Source organism: Gymnoscopelus microlampas, assembly GCF_963454915.1.
Source record: "Gymnoscopelus microlampas genome assembly, chromosome: 18".
In the NCBI taxonomy this organism is placed as follows: domain Eukaryota; kingdom Metazoa; phylum Chordata; class Actinopteri; order Myctophiformes; family Myctophidae; genus Gymnoscopelus; species Gymnoscopelus microlampas.
In genome coordinates, this window is record NC_139955.1 from 39,535,647 (window position 1) to 39,556,334 (window position 20,688).

Consider the following 20,688-nt stretch of genomic DNA (forward strand, 5'->3'; position numbering starts at 1 on the left):
ATCTCTGATTCAATCATCTCTACTCAATTAAACTAAATTAATTAATCTTTGGTAAATGTTGTGTTGTGTGTGTGTGTGTGTGCATTCTTGCATGCATGCGTGTGCAAGCGCTTGTGCATGCAGTACGTATGTGTGTGTGTGTGTGTGTGTGTGTGTGTGTGTGTGTGTGTGTGTGTGTGTGTGTGTGTGTGTGTGTGTGTGTGTGTGTGTGTGTGTGTGTGTGTGTGTGTGTGTGTGTGTGTGTGTGAGGGTGAGAGACAGAGAGAGAGACAAACGTCATTGTTTAATGTCAATTTTGCAGATGAACAATACACTGGGAGAACTAACCCTTCCGGTTTTCTTCCATCTCTGATACACTTCAAGGCTAAAGTCTTTGGTCTCAAACTCCATTTCCCTTCATGTTTTCTCTCTGAAATATGGCATTGGTTCTCAAAGTGGGGTCCGGGGACCCCCAGGGGGTCCCTGGAACAAAATATTTTGAGATGGGGGTCCGCGGCCAAATGCGTATTATTTTTGGGGGGTCCTTGACCAAAGTTTGAGAACCACTGTCCTATGCTACTGATTGTGGTCATACTTCTCTGATCATGACATCAACATTTAACCTCTGGCCCAAGGAGAACTGGCTGTGAGGACAAAGTGCTGCATCATTATTACATGTCATGACAGCGTTATGTGATCGGCACAGATGCCGTTATGATAATGACTTTAGGAAGGCTCGGCTGCCAGTTTAATTAATTAGTGTGTGTGAAGCCCATTTGCAGTCTGCTGTAGAGACCGGTCAGCTCATGTCAATGAGCGTTGCCACGCCGACACAGTGGGTCACTGTAGGAATGTTCAAGTGCATGTGTAAACTAATGATGAGCCGGCATCTAATACTGCAGTTATCAAGTTTCTCTCATGTTACCTGTCGTTCATACTGTATGTAACTTTATCCCTGAGCTGTCAGGATCTTTCTCTCATTCTTCCTCTATCTATCACCATGCCTGTTGTTTTGCCTATGTCATCAGCTTCACGTCTCATCATCAGCTACATCAGTGGTTCTTAAACTTTTTCATGTCAAGGACCCCCAAAATGATATGTATTTGGCCACGGACCCCCAACTCAAACATTTTGTTCCAGGAACCCCCAGAAGCAAAGATTTGAGTTACACATGTTTTCTTTAAAAAATATATATTTAAAAGGTTTGCACAAATGTTCACGATTTAAAAATAGCAGATCTACAAGCTCATAGTGTGGCACAAAGTATAAAATTGGTTAAAATGATTGTGATGCTATATTAACACATTTTGCTGGGGACCCCCTGGAACCCCCCCAGGGACCCCCGGACCCCACTTTGAGAACCAATGAGCTACATGACACCTCCTCTGACATGTCTTCTTCAGTCAGAAATGTCAGTGTAAATATGAAATACTGTCTCCTGATTCTCATCACTAAACGTTTCACTCTTATTCCCTCTCTTTCATTCTGTCCGTCCATTCACGGACACATGTCCTTTGCTTTCATTAAATAATGTCTACGAAATAAGACTAACGAAGCAATAGCCGAACCCGCATACAGTGGAGCCTGACTGAACTGCTAGAAGACCTAGACTTGGCTGATGATTTAGCACTCCTAGCACATACACAGCAACAGATGCAGGAACAATCACACAAACTAGAGACGACAGCTGCTTTGCTTGGGCTCAAAATTAATTAATCAAAAACCAAAATAATGCAAATTAACAATAAGCACAACTCCCCAATAATCATGGACCAAAACCAACTAGACGAGGTAGCCAGTTTTGCATACCTTGGAAGCACTGTGGATGGAGGAACGGATGTGGATGTCAGTGCCAGAATACGAAAAGCAAGGACAATATTCAACTTAAATAAAAGCTCTAAGGAGGAAAAATATATCGCGCAAGACCAAACTGCAATCAGCGCCCTAGGCGAGATTCCTCTAATGCGTCCCCGCACGCGCGTTTGTTGCGCGCTTACTTCACGCGCGCGTTTCTGGGCGGATTGATACTTTTTTTTTTCTGTTTTTGGCTACTTTATTTCGGTTTTAGGTTAGGGTTATGTTATGTAATTCTAATTTTTACCTTATTTTACCGATTTATTATCGAAACATTTAAAATTAATTAAAATATATATATATATATTTTTTTTTTCGCCCGTCTTTTTTTTGCCGCCTCTCCAAACTGGCGCTCTAGGCAGCCGCCTATGTCGCCTGTATGGACGCGCCGGCCCTGCTGGTGAGACTGAGGAAAGTAGAGGATACATTTTAAATTAATTGAGCCGAGCTCTGAGACGGACTTGTATCTTTCCAATGTTCAAATCAAATGATAATCTAAACAAAATCCACACATGCAAAACACATCTGATTTTGAACCCTCTCTTTTATTTTAATGTTGTGAAAAGGAGGAGGGTCATCTAGGCAATTATATATTTTATTTTAACGTGAATAGAAGGATGGTCATCGATGCAATAATCTGTTGCGTTAATAATGCAAAATTCACGACATGTGCCGAGATTATATTGACAAGCCCTGAAGATGACAGCCCTGTTGCAAGTGTTTGAATTGCATGTTTTAGTATGTGTCCAGCAATTCGAAAAAAAAAGTAACTATCAGTGGTGCTCAACCTTTTCAGGCCTTGACCCCCCAAAATAAAATAATAATGGTACGCCCCACCCTGATAAGCATGAATGTAGGAGGATTTTGTTTGACCCGGTTCCACATAAAAATATTGTGAAAATAGCCGATCTACAGGCTCACACCGCCTCACGCTACGAGGCGTTGTGAGCTATCATCTATTTTCAATTTTTTTGTCTCTTTCTTATAATATTTGACAATTTGGCCAATGTTTCACCCGTTTTAGTTTGTTGATTACTTTTGATGCAGTAATGGGCTTTTTCTTTGCTTTCCTTTTTCTTTTAGGGATTAAAACGATTTTTAAAAGTCCTTAAATCGTCACTTCACCCAAAATCATGTGGGGACCCCCGACCCACAGGTTGAGAACCACTGGTCTACATGAGGACAAGTCTTTTTGTAATAGTAATCTTTTTGCAGTAATGCTGCTACAGTATCTGGTCACAAGAGGCCAGTCTTTGGTTAGATAGTATCATGTTACAGTAACCATAGTGTTGTTAACTTCAGGCATCCTTGGTTTCCAATTCAATCCCAAAATTAAACTTTAATTGATAAGTTAATATTTCTCTAGTGAATGCCGGCCCATATCTATCGGGCAGATGTGCATTAATTACATCAATAATCAAATTAATCTTTGTGTTTATTCCAGAGAAGAGATCTTACAAACGTCGGAAGAGCTTAGAGCGAGGTTCCAGATATATTCTTCTGAAGTCTAAATAGAGATACAGAGCTTTATACACATAGGGTGGGTTAACGCCTTCTGTCATCACGTCACCGTCAGCTTGCTTCGTTTCCCTGCCAAAATAAGTTCATCGTGACATCAACCTTAACCTATCCAATATTGTTGACATATACTAGCCATCAAACAAAAACAAAGTTGCAGGCACTGCCTGAGGAAGTTCAACCAAACTGACACATATATTTGGCTGGCTAGCAAATATGAGCCTGAGCCAAATGTAATGATGAACAGGGGGGGGGGGGGGGGATCTTTTCAATTCCTATTTTTTATATGATAACTGCATGTTGAGTCTAGCACTCCACTGACAAAACCCCTTGTTGAAGCGCAACCTCTTTTTCTTTATTTAAAAGATAAATCATGTTATAGCAGCAACAAGTGAGAACACTGGAGAGGTACAAGTAAGAGTAAAGGACCTTTCAGTATCGCACTATAACTACAACTTTAACAAAAACAAAAAAAATCGGACCCAAGTAGATGCCAACTATAACAAAATATCAGAGGGAAATATGGATATGAGTTTACTGATCTGAGCTCACTCTTTGTGGGCACTAACAGAGGAACTTTGTGTATGCTACATGTCACTTTTGGAGCAACAGAAAGCTCCTGTTATGAGTAAAGGGATTTTGTGTCGTGTATTGTATATTTTAATATATTGTACCGTTTTAACGTTTTTTGTTCATGTGTTTTCAATCCAATGTTTGGACCCAATGTTTTATACAAATGTGTCAATGAAGTAACTAACTAACTGACTAGTTATAGTAATCGTTATAGTTATACCGCTTGGTGTGAACAGCCCTTAAAAGTCAAGAAAGAAAGAAAGAAAGAAAGAAAGAAAGAAAGACATTCTATCACCATGAATATATGCATGAACAATATACAGTAGGCCTACATCTATTGCCAATGAGTGTGACTTGTACGTCAGCAGAGATTAGTGTCCTGAGTTAACTTCCCTTTTCAAATATTGAGTTCTCTGCGCTATGTCAGATGTGAGAGAGACAGACTTTGAACCAGTGGGGTGTGTACTCTTTTTTGACTGGGGTTGCCCTATTGGGGCATGCACGCACACACAGGCTCACAATACGCACGTGCATGCTTGTGGAAAAGAATCAAACGAATTCATGACCATTCTTTGTGTCCACTACTACCCCAATATCTACTTTCATAACAAAAATGACAGTGTCTTACAGTGTTTATTATTATAATTATTTTTAATAATCTTTCCATTTTCAGACAAATCTTTCCCTGACAGCAGTTCAGTCTTAATAGATATACAAGTGTAATAATATAAATACACCTACCAATGGCAACACGAGTGTGTGGCACCATACACATTTTATATTTGGGTGCATTTGTAAATATGTTTTGAGAATCTGCTCAGATTTCAGAGTGCTCTGGTGCTTGCTTAATTCCTTTACAAACAGTTATTTTCCATTTTGTTTTGAAATGCATTCAAATGAACGTTCATGCCATGTATAAACATTATTATAACCTGTTTTGTTACACGTAGTTCAGATGCATGTTGAATACTCTAGTCTAGTCTAGTAGCTTACCAAAGAAGCCACAGCCATCGCATTGTGCAATGAAACTTTGCAATGAGACATGGGAGACAGGTGACCTGTTACTTTCCACCATTGCTGCATATACAGCAAAAGTTGAGATCAATGGGAGTGGAGGCTCAGCAATTTGCAGTTCTGTGAAGCATGCTTTTTTTTCTTTTCTCTAAGACTTCCAGGCAACGGGGGAAAAACGGTTTCTCTGCAATGGGTTCACATCACAATTAAAATGTATTTTGTGATACGTTTTATCTTCTTCAAATATACTCTTGATGCATGATCAAAAAGCAGGCCTGGAGAGACGGTGTCAGGGCTCTAGTTGGGATGCATGGCTGAATGAGATCAGATAGATATGTAGGGGGCAGCCCATTTTGGCCTTTAAAACAAACCGGAAGCCAGTGGAGTGATGCGAGGGCTGGGGTGATATGGTCATGCTTTTCCTTGCCAGTGAGGAGGCGAGCGGCGTACAGTATCTACATATCTATCTATCTGATCTCATTCAGGGAGAGCAGGAGATCTGGATCAGAGAGGGTTAGAGAGACCGAACCAAGTAAGAACAGCAAATTGTTATAATTATCCCTGTAAGATAACCCTAATCCTGACCTTTGCATCTCTTTGTCACCAGAAAGCACTTCCCTGAAAATCTGCGTACATCACCTGCAGAGTACTGTATTCACAGAGGTGCGCAACTTGATGATCATGTCAAGTTCACTTTTCATACATCTCGATCTTAGTGTGAATTTTTGCTCAGCGTCATTTTTACAACCTTGATACAACCTTGTACATCAGGCCCCAGGTTCAGTCCTCTGTTAAAGCCCTTTATACTATACAACTGCCAACGGTTAATGGGGTTAACAATGATATCCTGACCTACATAACGGTTGTACTCAGCAGATGTACTAGGAAATGCTTTACTTTGTGCTGTTTGAGTGATTGTGTGTTTGTGGATTAACCTTTCTTCTTTGGCTTCTCTCAGGAGAGCTTAATGTTCTAATTGAACTGCGCTCATCAAATATTGAGTTTATCTAGTATAGTACATATGAGAGAGGACATAGGCTACTTTTGGAAATGCTTTACTTTGTGCTGTTTCTGTGATTGTGTGTTTGCCTGAGTATATGGATTAACCTCTCGGTTCCTTAAATTCTGCAGGAGAGATTAATGCCCTGATTTAACTTCGCTCATCAAACATTTTGGTTTGATCCAGTATGTCAGATGAGACTTTGATCTAGGTGCATACAATGACTCAGCTGTTTTGAACTGTAGTGGTGCATAATGACTAAGCTGTTTTTAACTGTATGATACTGTTGCTAATGACTCAGCTGTTTTAAACGGTACTGGTGCATAATGACTCAGCTGTTTTTAACTGAATGTTACTGCTATTCAACTATTATTATTAAAGCGTCATAGGCTGTGTGTGTGTGTGTGTGTGTGTGTGTGTGTGTGTGTGTGTGTGTGTGTGTGTGTGTGTGTGTGTGTGTGTGTGTGTGTGTGTGTGTGTGTGTGTGTGTGTGTGTGTGTGTGTGTGTGTGTGTGTATGTGTGTGTGTGTGTGTGTGTGTCTGTGTGTGTGTCAAGTCAAGTGTCACATCAATCACGTAAATTGTTCAGACGTCAAAATGTTTTTGTGTGAAAAGAACAATAATACCCACCACTACTGCATCACTTTAAGTGTGCTCATGGCCAACTCAACACAATCTTCTTCATGGGACAGACAGCCAGCGGCGTGAAATATTTTATTGTGGGAGATGAGCATGAAATAACTGAGAGCATTGTTTAAGTATATGTCACAGGTAGATTGGCATTCCAGGGAGATTGGAAGTGGAGCGCTTGTTTTTAGGCTCGGGGCGGGGCTGCGATGCGAGGACGGCGACAACGACAACATGGATATACATACATACTGGCCTCAGTGGCTCACTTCGATAATCATTGGACTCCCCATCCACTACCACTGGGATTCTGGGTTTGGCTCCCGCTTGGGATCAACCGCGACTAATTTTTTTCGCCGATAAAGTATAGTTTTGGACCATGACGGAGGCGCGCCGACTCAGCAGACCTTGAGGCCAAGGAGTCGCGCCCGAGCGCCTCCAGGCGCGAGTGCCCGCGACGACAGGCCGATGGCCTGCTAGTCGACTAAGCGCCGTCGGAGTTATGTACCGATAGACACAGAATCGTAAATTATGTTGTGGGGACTGTGTTTGCCCCTCTATGGTTTGCCCCAACTGCCACTCACTGCACGAACATAGCCCGCCAGCCCGCCAGCCCGCCCCATCAGGCTCGCCCCCTTGTGCTTCGCGTGCGTGCGTGCGTGCGTGCGTGCGTGCGTGCGTGCGTGCGTGCGTGCGTGTGTGTGCGCACATGCATGTGTGCGTGCTCGTTTGTGCGCGTGTGTGGTGTGGGACTCATGTCTGGCTTTTATTGCCCTCTAGCGTTGGTTCTACAGAATTGCCTGGGGGGGGCGGACAGGCGGTGAAAATAAGCGCTTCTTTTCCAATTTACCTGGAATGCCAATCTACCTGTAACATACTGCTCCGTCCAGCCTATAAGTCCATTCATTCAAACAAAAGTTTGTAATAACTTTGTTTTGATAATGAAATAACATTCTGCATTCATAACACATTCTCTAATGACTTCTGCTTTTCACAAACTAAACTGCATTGCTGCCAACATGTAAACAAATACATGATTAATACAGATTACACTCGAATGGTGATGAACACAGTTGGCAGGATGCATGCATCTGGTTGTGCCTAATACTCAATACAAGACCAGAGGGATGTTAGGACAAGATCTGCCACTCCACATTTGCTCTGCTCAGTCATTGGAGGTTTTTAAATCCTTAAAGACTTGTTTTTCTCACAAGCTTTTAATGCTGTTTGACCGTGTAATTACCCTTGCCTTTGATATGCTGCATATATTGATATGTTGTTTAATTTTCTTGTTGTGTCGTGTTCAATTTATTTGCTTCTTTCTTTTTCTGTTTTAATTTATTTTCTCTTTTCTTGCCTGTCTGTATTTTTATATGCTCTGTGGAGCGCTTTGGTTCGACCTTGGTCGTTGGAAATGTGCTACAAAAGTAAAGTTTGATTTGATTTGATGTAAATAATTATACCACAAAGCAACTTTACAGGTCTCAGAGCTTTGTGAAGCTGCTTTGTGACATTGCTTTTGAACGAGGCACTATACAAATAAATGCTGATTGCTTTATTGATTGATTATATTTACTGCCAATGCGTGAATCATTTATTTATTTTATTAATTAAATAAATATGGCTAGATAGAGTAATTCAATTGTGAGTTAAACAGACAGGAAAAGTTCAATAGTAGGATAACAAAGTCAAGTTTAAAAGTAAAACTCATTCTCTGGAAACTGCCATCTTGTAAATATGCAAATTGGGGTCCAGATGCATCCATTCGCAAAGATAGGCATTCCAACTGGCTTCTAATGGTAAAAAAAAAGAAGAAGTTTGCATTTGTAGTTCATCCGGTTCAACATTTACATCTGAAAATATTTTTGGGTATCAGCCATATTGCCTTTGGCTGCCATTGCAACCGCGGGGGTCATTGTCTCTGGTGCTCTCGCTACATCATTAGAGCATATGCCCATGGCTACATCTTAGCATCTTAGGTAGATATCTGGCTAAGTTTGTGGAAATCAGTCTTAAGTCCCTTGACTGTATGTTCCAGTGAAGTAACAGGATGGTGTACAGACAGACTGAGCATAGAAACTCAGTCAATGTGTCATCTACAAGACCTGTCTGTAGATTTTCTGACTGCCTGCACAGAATCTATCAAGGATGCTTCTTTGGAATTCAGACATGATTCCCCTTCTTCTATAATAAGACACATGCACACGCGCGCACACGCACACGCACACGCACACACACAGTTGAGGAAGTATACTGTAAAATGTTAGTCTGGAGAGTAAACCTCTCTGAGACCAGAGTGCCTCGAAAAGCGAGGCAGAAAGTGCACACTGTATAGTCAGACACACTGTCTGTCTGTCTGTCTGTCTGTCTGTCTGTCTGTCTGCAACAGCTCCCTGGTACCTCTTTTTGATTGTCTCAACGACATTAAGGCTTGGATGAGTAAAACAGAGGTCATAGTGTTTGGGCCTAGTGGTTCTGGTGTTGTACCCACTGACCTGGGTTCCCTGCAACCTTACGCTAAACCTGTTGGATTGGATTGTCTGTCTGATTACATAAAGTGGACACACACACACACACACACACACACACACACACACACACACACACACACACACACACACACACACACACACACACACACACACACACACACACACACACACACACACACACACACAAAGGTTGGACTTTGAGGTCTGGAGATCAGGCCAAGACAGGCCATGTAGGGAAGGCAGGAGGTCTTTATAAAGACCAGCAGGTGCACACATCGAACTAGGCTCAAGTCTCATTTCCACTGATACCAGACAACGAGCAGCAGTGAGTGACCCTTCCACGATGTGTCCTCTGTGGAAACTGTTGGTCCTGTTCGGCCTGGCTCTGAGCTGCAGCGCGGAGCTCACACCGGAGGAATGTGAACCGCTGACTCACACTCTGCCGGCCGCTGAGCTGGAGAAGGTTAGTCTTACTGTATTCCTGTACTGTATGTACTGTACTAGTGTTGATTTTGACAGCAAATTTTGATTCAGTTTTAATCATAGTCTTTTGAATCAAATTCCATTTTAGTTTTAGTCATATTTTGTCATCGGAAATGTTTTAGTTTGTGTCTAGTTTTAGTCGACTAACTATCTTAAGATTATAGTCGACTAAATCTACAGTTGATTTAGTCGAGGAAAATGTATTTTGGCGATGCATTGATGGCTGATTTTACACTTCTTCTACTGGATCTCTTCTCCACTAGTCCCTCACTAACATTTTAGTCTATATTTGCTGATGAAATTGTCAATATATTTAGTCTTAGTTTTAGTCATCATAGCTTAGTTTTTATTTAGTTTTCATCAGTGAAAAAAGGTAGTCGACAAACATTTTTCGTCATATTTTTAGTCGACGAAATCAACACTGATCTACTATCTTCTAATGTCCTCTGTCTTTTTTCTAATTTTCTCTGTCTTGTTATTTTTTCTAATGTTCTCTGTCTTGTTATTTTTTCTAATGTTCTCTGTCTTGTGTCCACTGTCTCCTAATGAACATTGTCTGATGTCTACTGTCTGTCTCCTGTCTTCTGATGTCCTCTGTCTTGTTAACCCATTAGGACCTGAGGCCGATTCTACAAGAGCCTTGTAGATCTGCTATTTTCAAAATATTTATCATACATTTTATTAATTTGAAAACTTGTGGACATTCTGCATAATGAGTACTTTCTACTTTTGGTACTTTAAGTATATTTTGACACCAATACTTTTGTACTTTTACTCAAGTACATTTTTAATTCCCGACTTTTATTTGTAACAGAGTATTTCTACACTGCATTATTGATACTTTTACTTGAGTGGGAAAAAAAACCCTTTTTCCACCACTGTCTGCTGTCTCTGAACCACCTCATAAAGTAGTTAACCATTTATGACCTGGAACGCATCTGTGTCACTTTAGATTTCTTTGGCTATTCAAAAATAGCAGATATACAAGCGGTGCCGCGCTATGAGCTTGTAGATCTGCTATTTTTGAAAAATCTTGGGGGAAAAGAATGGGATTTTTTTTCAAAAAACTGTTAGGATTTAGGAAAAAAATGTTAGAATAGCCTCAGGTCTTAATGTTAAATACAATGTAATGCATGTGTCACCATCAGATCTACGGTCACTGGGTGCTGATCGCAGCGTTCGCAGATTTCGAGGGGGGTCAGGGAATGATCGGCAACATTACCACTTCTCACCTTGACCTAGCTCTGAACCCAGACAACGCAACCGTTCACATGCACGAAAACAACAAAGACCTGTGAGTACTTGTAACTTTATTATTAATTCAATGACTTAATCTTGGGCCTTTCTATGCCCTGACTTTGCCTAGTTTTTTAATTGATGCTTGATGAGCTTGTAGATCTGCAAATTTCACCATAGCTTGGCAAGGCCAGCAAAGGGGAGGCCAGAGTTATGGGCCGTTCACACAAGCACTTTAAAAGAGTAGTTCACCCAACAAATGACTTGTTTTCTATCAATTATACACCCCATGAAGCCTTGAATTCATGGAGACTTTTTTGTTTTTATCGCATTCCTAAGCCAATAATTTGATGACCTGCAGTCTCTCCGGTAGGAGACACAAAGAGTCTCCTTTGTGTCTCCTACCGGATACATTAGCATGTTTATTGTTATCATCAAATTGGCTCAGGAATGAGACTAAATCAAATAAATGTCCATGAATTCAAGGCTTTGAAAATAGTCGATGTCGAAAATAGCTTTGCGACGCGTTGTGAGCTTGTACATCTGCTACTTTCAAAGGATTTGTATGTATTTTATACATTCGACATTTTTTGAAATTGGACATTCTGCATAATGAGTATACTTTTACTTTTGGTATTTTAAGTATATTTTGATGCCAATACTTTTGTACTTTTACTCAAGTTAATTTTGAATACCGGACTTGTACTCGTAACATGCAGTATTTCTACAATAGGGTATTGATGCTTTTACTTAAGTAGAAAAATGTAGTACTTTCTCCACCACTGGTCATTACAGTGTAGGTTTTCAGCTCATTGTTTGACTAACAGACTGTGTGTGTGTGTGCGTGTGCGTGCGCGTGTGCGTGTGTACGTATTGTCATACAGGACCGGCGCATGTTCCAGCCGCACCAGTGACGCCAAAGTGGTGGACCTAGAGGGAGCAGCTCTTACTCTGCATATTGAAGAATTTGGTGAGTTCCAACACTATGTGAAGTTGATGTCGGGCAGAAACCTCCTATCTCCATATTTATTTGTTCTCCGTAAATTAATGCCCTACTTGATCATACTACGGTACACAAAAGTGTGTCACACTAAAGTATCAAAAGTAGCAGATCCTCAAGCTCAAAACGCGTCGTTTCGCTTCGCGTTTTGAGCTTGTAGATTTTGAGCTTGTAGATCTGCTAGTTTTGCTACGTTTGAATTTGAATCCTGAAAAGTTACAGTGACATATGACTATGAGGTTTCCACCCGATAGAGGCGATACGATACAGATACAAGAGATGAGATGAGATTTGATCTCTGGAGGTCAATGTGAATCAATTAAGAACCAAGAAAAATAAGAACATAATTATGTGTGTTCCAGTGAGGGAACACGACGGCATTACAGCCAAGCACAACATCTCAGCCGATGTGGTCTTCTACAAGACCTGCCCTGACTGCCTTGTCAGAATCTACAAAGCAAACTTCTTTGGACACGAGGGACGAGTCCTATTCTTCTCCAGTAAGCCACGCACGCACGCGCGCGCACGCACGCACACACACGCACACACACACACACACACACACACACACACACACACACACACACACACACACACACACACACACACACACACACACACACACACACACACACACACACACACACACACACACACACACACACACACACACACACACACACACACACACACACACACACACACACACACCTGGGGCTCCCACTTTGAGGACCAATGGTATAGACACATACACTGGACGCTCAGTCGATGCATAGTCGTCATGACAAAGTGGAATATGAGAGCTGCCTGGTACAATGACTGCTAGTTCTTAGTAACACACTGTGTGTGTGTGTGTGTGTGTGTGTGTGTGTGTGTGTGTGTGTGTGTGTGTGTGTGCGAGTGCGAGTGCGTGTGCGTGTGCGTGTGAGTGTGAGTGTGTGTGCGCGTGTGTCCAGTGTGGCAACCTACATATAGCTTCAATGCACAGATTATAGATTTTTAAAATATATTATTCTGTTTAGATTGATGATAGGTTATTGGTTTACCTATGATCCTATATTACTATTTCTATGCATTTGATGTATTGCCTGGTGTTTTCCTTGCTTACTGTAAGTCGCTCTGGATTAAGCGCATCTGCTAAATGCCTAAATTGTGTGTATTAGGAACGGAGGGTAAACATGTGGAGGCTGACGCTGACAAGCTGAAGACTGCTCAGGATTACATTACGAAACAAGCTGAATGTCTGAAGTTCCTGCTCGATCGTCACTACTTTTATGATGGGGTGTCTGGTAAGTCTCATTATTATCATCATTATTATTATTATTACATCATTATTCTGATGCTTTCATTCACAGTGAACGACAATTCAATACATCGTCTCTGTTGGGTTTTTGAATTGAATGAATTTCATGGTGTTTTCTTATTTTACTACCTTGAAAGAATATGTAAATAGGAGCTTAACTAACTATTGAACCAAGCCGGGAACACAATCGATTAAAATAAACTGAAAGTGCACGCGGCCCACCCATCCGACCACTTAAGTGGTCGGATGGGTTCATGCGAACACTTTCGAGATCCAGAGAAGGTTGCTGTAGCTCAAGGGTTCCCAAACTTTGCAGACCCCCACAAAATAATCACATTTGAACTGGGGACCCCCCACCCTGACAAGCACTTAGAGTTGTACGAGTTGAGGCATTACATTTAGTTTGACTCGGTTCCACAGATATATCTCAGTGCCTCCCACTGTGAGGCGTTGAGAGCTTTTGCATTTGCATCTTCAAGATTTTTCAAAAATGTTCATAAAATAGCAGAAAAAAAAGATCTTACATAATATTTGACAGTTTGGCCAATTTGGTATTACATGAATAGTTCACCCAAAAAAAATATTTATTTTCTATGAATTACACGCCCATATGAAGCCTTGAATTCATGGAATTATTTTAGTTCTTGACACATTCCTGAGCCAATCATTTGATGACAGGTGTATTTCCGGGTAGGAAACTCAAAGAGACTCCTTTGAGTCTCCTTGATACATGAAATTATTGGCTTAGGAATGCGACAAAGACAAAAAAATCTCCATGAATTCAATGCTTCATGGGGTGTGTAATTGATAGAAAATAAGTAATTTTTTGGGTGAACTACAACTTTTTTTTAAAAAGGTCTTAAAAGTCATTACATTGTAGCTTTAGAAATGTGCAGATACCTTGTATACACTTCTACTGTCTGTTGGTTTGTTTACTGTTGAGTGAGAAAACAATGTTGCACATTAAGCTAATCATCTGGGGACCCCCCCAAAATAATTTGGGGGTCCCGACCCCCAGTTTGGGAACCCCTGCTGTAGCTGACAGCTGTCCTCTCTCCTCTCTCCCCTCACGCAGAGGTTTGCCATAAGAAAGCAGTGGAGGAGGAAGCAGCACCCGCTGCACCTGCAGATGCATAAGGAGGAGCAGTGACGTACCGTACTGGAGTGGTTGTGGGTTTGAGTCCCATCGTATTATTACGTGCCCTCATCACACATGTAATACACCTGAAAATAAAAAAAAACATAAAAAATAACCCATACCTCAATGTTCCATCATTCATTCTGTTTTTTGTTTAGTTTTTTTCCGATTCAGATGTTGAAGTATCATGCAGTATCATTCATTTTCATAGTTGGGAATGCACATCTTATAAAGTTTGGACAAAATATGTTGGAGGAGTTCCAAATGGTGGAAAATAGAGTCAGGGATCAAGGTTCAAGGTTGTACTTTATCGTTACATCTTGTGTACAGGTACATAAGATTAAAGGAGTTGTTCATCCCCCCAAAAAAATCTTATTTTCTATCAATTACACACCCCGTGAAGCCTAGAATTCATGGAGATTTCTTAGTTTTTGTCGGATTCCTGAGCCAATAATTTGATGACCGGGTCATCAAACTATATCAATACCCTTTAAAACATATTGTTGTTCTGCTCCCTTCAGACAATGCAGCAGCATAGGTAATAACAACAACGATAATAATGATTAAACTGAAAAAAATATTTGAAAAAAGGAAAGAGCAAAAAGAAAAAAAAAGAGAACATCAGTGTATGTACATAATAATCTTGGTACTGTATATTGTACAGTATACACCGACAGCATTTTCCCCAGTAGCTGCCACCTAACTTTGTGTAAACAACTTCACAGTATATTCTATATACAGCAGATTAGGTTGGGTGGGACTTATAAGGGTGAGTGGTGTCAAGATTCAAAGAATCCAGGGGAAAATTACGTTTTTATTCCACCACTATGTTCCAAACCTACCATTACTAAACCATAAAGTGCATGGGCCACCATGAGGTGGCGGACCTGTGTAATTCTATTTTAAACAGTCGAACATTGGTTCTCAAAGTGGGGTTCCGGGGGTTAATATAGCATCACATGTCATTTTAACCACTTTATCCATGTATATGTTGGCTATTCCAAAATAGCAGATGTACAAGCTCACAGCACGTCACTTTGCACAAAGCTGTGAGGTTGTACATCTGCTATTTTATGAACATTTTTTATCTTGAATCTTGAAAGTGTTTGAAAAATGTTTTAACACAAATCCTCTCTTCTGGGGGGTCCATGGCACGAAACCTTTTAGGATGGGGGTCTGCGACCAAACATATATCAATTTGGGGGTCCTTGGCACGAAAAAGCTTGAAAACCACTGCAGTAGAGGATGAGACTTAATAGCTCTCTAATATGTGTAGTGACTGTAACTCTTATGCTTTCAGGTGCTTTTAAACGGTCACATTTAGACATTAAAGCATATGGGGACATTTTTATCAACATCAATTAAACTATACAATATATTGCTTGGACAAATATATTGATTAGACAAATACAAGTGTGTGCTTCACTATGAAGCTGGTCCATTTAAGACATAGTACACCTAGAGTGTTGTGGTACTTTAACCACTTAAACCCTCTGTTCTCAACTACCACTATTTTCTGTCTACACCAAATCTCTTTGCCAAAAAATAGCCAGTTTGATGCCAATCTGCAATATCCAAATGTGTTCAATGTATGATTAAAGTGCTGATAGGTAAATAAATCACTCACAGCACAGAGGTCTAAACCAGCTTTACAATGATGTTTTTTGACATCTTGTGAATACTGATAAACCAAAAACATTTAATTTCTTGCCAGACTGGGAGTCGAGGGAGACGGGATGTTATTTGTTCCCTTTGTTAAATATGGGCCTCTACCATCCTTTGAGAATGTAACTGTGATTAAGGTCTGTACAAATAAATGTGTTGTTGAGCAGTAAGGTGAAGACGAGGGATGGTATATTTCCATGTCTTCTTCAGCACAGCAAGTTTACAAACATGCAACTGTAAGCCAGCCACCAGGTGAAAAAAACTGTTTGATTCCATATTTAGTTTGCAGTGCCGATATACAACATTATGTGTGGTTTACATTGCAGTGCCTATATTTATTATTCATTGCATGGTGCATTTTGTTTTGCGTGCTTTTATTTTGGTAGTCTACGGTCTGTCTGTATTGTATTGTAGCTGACTTGTCTCTACTTGACATTACATATTAGTGCTAATGAGAGCAACCTGTGGCTAATCAGATAGGATGGAGTGGCAGGTTGGGTGGCCTATTGGAAGAGGAGTTGGAACCAGACAGACCAATCAGCTGGTGCCAGAGGAAGGACTAATTCATAGTTTCAGGTATAAAATAGTGTGATTCAGTAATTAAATGTGTCTGTCTAAAAGCCATATGTACTGCAGGACTTCTTATACAAATGGCCCGAAATGAACTATAACTAATTGAGGGAATAAATATAGCTGAAATGTGGGGGAGGAAATGGGCTTTTAGTTGTCAGTTGAAAATACTAAAGTAATGTAAGGATTAGAGGAAATTGTGATTTGAAACTATATGGAAAATAATAGTCTAGAGAAAGAATCATTAAGATTCCTTGAAATAATTATTGATTCTAGAGTAAACTGACATGGAGGGAAGTATTGTAGTGAAGAAAGTTATGTGATGAGTAGTGGTTGCTGGGGAGCTGATGTACCATGTTTGAAATGCATACATACATGTTGCACTTATTAGATTAAGGTTGGAGTATGGGAGTGTAGCCTATGGATTCAGCAGCAAAAACCTTTCTTGGGGAATTGGATGTGATCCAGGCCAGGGCCCTCAGATTCTGCATAAATAGGTGCAGTAAAATGATCACCTGTGTGTGTGCCATACAAGTCGAGGCAGGAGAAATGCTAGGCTACTATATTTACGTAGGAAACAGAACTACTGGATGATTTACAATTAGTTTGACTCGGTTCCACAGATAAATATTGTGAAAATAGCAGATCTACAAGCTCACAACGACTAGTACCCGAAGCGTTTTGAGCTTGTACATCGTCTATTTTCAAAATGTGTTGCCTCTTTCTTATTTGACAATTTGGCCAATGTTTGACCAGTTCTTATAGTATAGTTTGTTGATTACTTTTGATGCAGTAATGGCCTTTTTTTCTTTTCTTTCTTTCTTTCTTTAGGTCTTAAAAGTCCTTAAATTGTCACTTGCACAAATATGCAAATTGGGGTCCAGATGCATCCATTCGCAAAGATAAGCATTCCAACTGGCTTCTAATGGTGAAAAAGAAGTTTGCATTTGTAGTTCATCCGGTTCAACATTTACATGAAAATATTTTTGGGTATCAGCCATATTGCCTTTGGCTGCCATAGCAACCGCGGGGTAGCCTGGTAAACCCTCCCTCCGGAAATCTCATTTCCATTTGATTTCAGGAGTGAGTCTGGCCTGAACCGCCTTTCTGCAATATTCGCTGTGGGCTGGAGTTGGGCGGGAGTAATACTGTTGACTGACAACCCCTTCAACCAATGATCGTTTTTCCCCTTCAGCCAATCAGCAGTTCATTTTGACGACCTCCAGACTATGTGACGCAACGGGACTTTTGGGACGGCCATGCCCAAAATAGGTTGCCTTATTGGGATACATGCGTGTCACTCCCCGCCCCTGCCGGTTCTCTAAATTTATATTTTTAAATAGGCTTTGTCATGATTAATTGACCACATATATGAAGTTAAACAACTAAATTCTATCGAAACGATATCTTAATAGTAAATTCCGTGCCTCAGAAAAGAAGTTTGAGAGCGTTTTAAAACCGAAAATAAGAAGTGACGGCACTCGCAGAAACAGCAATGGCTGCCGTTCGTCTTTTGTCGGCCCCAGTCAGGCTGCACTCGGCTTCATTCGGGCTCACTCGAACTCGCCACCTGATTGGCCAACTGTCGCTGTCAATCACAGAACGATGTGCGACGACGCTGATAGGCTCGTCAGTTCGGCGTACAGAGCGAATATTGCAGAAAGGCCGTTCAGGCCAGACTCACTCCTGAAATCAAATGGAAATGAGATTTCCGGAGGGAGGGTTTACCAGGCTAACCGCGGGGGTCATTGTCTCTGGTGCTCTCGCTACATCATTAGAGCATATGCCCATGGCTACATCTTAACATCTTAGGTAGATATCTGGCTAAGTTTGTGGAAATCAGTCTAAGTCCCTCGACTGTGTGTTCCAGTGAAGACAGACGTGTCATCTACAAGACCTGTCTGTAGACCTTCCTGACTGCCTGCACAGAATCTATCAAGGATGCTTCTTTGGAATTCAGACATGATTCCTGTGAAGTCAACTTGGAAAATCCTCACTGGATATCACAGGGTTAAAAAAGTCAGGCTGATTGACAGAGTGGCAGCTGTCTGAAATCATTCCCCAATCACTAATCAGCGTCGCTACACTATAAAGCACCACACCCGAAAGGAGCCTGTAAACCAAACCACAGTGGAAGAGAAGGGAGAAGGAGGAGAATCCTCCATACTCCTCCATTGTTATCAAACAAACAAATGTGCGTCCTGCAACAGCAACGTCGCGCAGAACATCAAGCAGCACTGGTGCAGCCATAAAAAGCTGGAGAGGCAGCCGGTGAGAGACGAACTGTTTGTTTGTTTAAGAGTCATAAAACTTGTCGTTTGTAACGCACGTTACAACGTGCGTTCTAGTTCAATGTCAATTGTTTGTTTGATGTCCTCAAGTTAAAGCAACATGATTGTTGTTTTAAAAACGAATGTGATTTGTTTATTGAGAAATGTAGATTGATAGAAACAGTTTAAATGCTGCTAAAATTCAGTCTATTATATTTGCATTTCATATGAGACTGCATTTGTTAAAAAACTGTTTAAAAACCCAATTCATAAAAAGGCACTAAGAAAGTAAAAACAATATTCACAAGTGTTAAAAAATATATGTAAAGCATTTATATTTTGCATTTATTATTTCATGTGCATTGTATTTACAGTAATTATTTCTTATTTTTCATTTAAAGGTTTTTCACCTATACTTACCTTGCTATACCATACAACAACTATACACTACCTGCATAAGCTGTACTGAAACAACAAAAACTAAAGTAAAGAAGAACTAAAAGGAAAACCAAAGTTGTGGTCATTGTATGAGTGAAACCCAGTTAAAACCTCCTATGGACTGTACCATCCCTTTCAAGCGGGGGAAACTGCAAATATACTAGATAGCTTGACAGTGAAAAACCGGGACTGTAAGCTGGAACAGTGAAAACAGTGACCTGGAAAATATTAAATACGGCAAACAGCCGGGGGACCCAAATCCAACATGACTGATCCCACAGTCAGGAAAACAGTTGAGCAGCTCAAAAGTGAGCGGACTGCAGCAAAAAGATCCTTCACTCGACTAGCTAACAGTATCATCAGAACTCACGACGGCATGTCAGAAGACCAGCTCCAAGATAGCTTCAATAAACTCTCAATGGGAGCCGAAAAAGTCATGGAAACCAATGACGAAGTCATGGCGGAGGTCATTGCATCAAAGGAGGCGGAGCTGAAAGACGAGGAGTCAGAGGAGTCAGTCGAGCTGACCGAACAGCAAAAAGCCGATATAGCAAAGACCACAAATGAATGTGACTTAAAGCTGAAGGAAGTTGGAGAGCTACTTAGAGACATGCTTTGGAAAAAGTTTGGAGATGATGAACTGTGCACAGCTGTGGAACTAGCAGAAGCTGAGTGTGAGCGTGTCGCTCGAGTACGTCCAGATGGCAACCAGGAGGCCTACGAATTCATGCTCAACCATCTGAAATCACTGGTGGAGACCGCAAAGGGAGCTCATTGCAAGTGGCAGCAGTGGGTTCCGGTGGAAGACCAGAGGGAGTTCCGCAGTCGGTTGAAAGGGATCGAACGCCAAGCAACCAGTCTGATCTCCAGAAAGGCTGAGTTCATCATGGCAAGACGACAGGAAGACACAAGGTCAGGAGCAACGAACACTGCCAGTCATGCCACCTTTACCCCAACCATTAGGCTGAAACCAACAGCTCTCCCCAGATTCTCTGGCTACAAGCGTGATTTTCACAGGTGGAGAAGAGACTGGGAGTCGCTTCAAAAACAGGGAGAACCAACTGGTTCCAAAGAAGTGAAAAAGATACAGTTGCTAGACAGTCTCGATGACAAAATCACGAAAGACTTTCGCCTCACTACTTATAACACGGCGGATGACATTCTCCGTGTCTTGGAGAACCGCTATGGAAATCGGACGGCTATTGCCATCGAAATAGTGGAAGACCTACAGAAGATGCCATCTGTCAGAAGTAGCCAACCAAGAAAAATTGTCGAGTTGATTCAAGCCGTGGAGAAAGCACTCGGAGACCTGAGTGACCTCGGAGACACAGGCGCCATAAAGAATCCTCTCGTAACAAAATCAATAGAGAGTAAACTCCCTGAATCCCTCAAGAAAGAGTGGCTTGTCTATGTAGCCGATCCAAGAAATGGTGTGACACCAGATAAAAGGTTTGATTATCTCTTGGCATTTCTCAAGCAGCAAGAGACTATCTACGAGGAGCTTGAGCAGCTACGAGATGAGGAGCCA